This window comes from Phalacrocorax aristotelis, chromosome 13, assembly GCF_949628215.1.
Source record: "Phalacrocorax aristotelis chromosome 13, bGulAri2.1, whole genome shotgun sequence".
NCBI lineage: Eukaryota > Metazoa > Chordata > Aves > Suliformes > Phalacrocoracidae > Phalacrocorax > Phalacrocorax aristotelis.
This window is the reverse complement of record NC_134288.1, coordinates 830,837-832,128: the sequence shown is the minus strand read 5'-3', so window position 1 is coordinate 832,128 and position 1,292 is coordinate 830,837.

Sequence of the window (1,292 nt, the reverse complement as noted above, 5' to 3'; positions counted from 1 at the left end):
GCGCCTGCCGGGGCGGGCGGAGCGGCTCACCCTGCCCGCCGGGCGCGACCAGGGGCCGGGCGCGGGACGGGAGAGCCGAGTTCGCTCGGGGCCGCTCTGCGGCAGCTCGGTGGCAGCGGTTCCCTTCCCGCTCCTCGCTGGCGGTGCCGCGCCGGGCTGCGATGCTGCCGCGGCGGAGAGCTGGCCCCGGCAGCCCTTTGCTTCAGCGAGTTCAGCTCAGAGACTGTTAACAGCCCTGGAGAACGCTGGGGGAGAAAAGCGCTCCCGGAAGAGCCTGGGAGAGAAGGAGCGGGAGGAAACGGTCCCTGACGCCAGAGTGCCGGCTGGGGCGGGTGTGGGGACCCTGTGGCGAGAAGGGTGGCACCACAGTGACAGTAGAAATGGTCCATCGCACCGGGAAGCCGCCTGAACGGCCAGAGCTCTCTACTAAGAGCTCAAACTTCAGCCCTTGACCGCCACTGGAGCAGGAGTTCCACTCTAGTACAAAAACCAAACGTATATGGATGGAATTATTGACTCTCTAACTCCCTGCTTTTGATCACGAGCAGGACAGACTGCAAGCAGTTAGGGAAAAACGGGTATGGGAGAGAAAACTTCAAATATACAGGACAACGTACTCTGTGAATTAAGCCTTATTTCCTGAACTCACAAAGAAATACAACAAACCACCATGACAAACAGGGCTCGGTCCCCTTTGCCCAGGCTGGTCTACTATGACAATTGCCATATTCACCCCTCAGGTCATGAGGTTTCAGAACTTCAAAGCTTGGCCTATGCCATTTCCAAAAGTCAGCAGATTCTGACAATACTGCCAGACAGAGATGATGGCTGCAGGAGACAGCCAGCTGCATCGTGGCCCTTTAGCTCTTTCTGGCCACCTGTGCTGCCTACCTGGAGCTCTAGCTTCAACCTAATGGTGCTGCTCCCAGCATACATCAGGCTTTAGCATGAGCTGGGTTAGCCAAAATTAGCAGGAGTTGAGTGAACAGTCACAGTCTTCCTCCTGGTATAGGCCAAACATCTAGCAAGGCCATTGCCTCGGTGAGTCGAGGTGCTGCTGGCAGTGAGGGGAGGGGAAGGTTTTGAGCACATTCACTGAAGTGTGGCTTCACAGTTCATAATCAGGTAACAACTCATCAGTTGTTTCAATGTGTGCTTACAGCACAGTGAGATAAGTGATAAAAATGGATATACAAGCCTGCTAATAACAAACCTAATAGAACACAATGATACAAAACTCAGAGTGTAACACATGAAGCAATATGCCAGTTGCAGATGCCTCGTGTCCCATA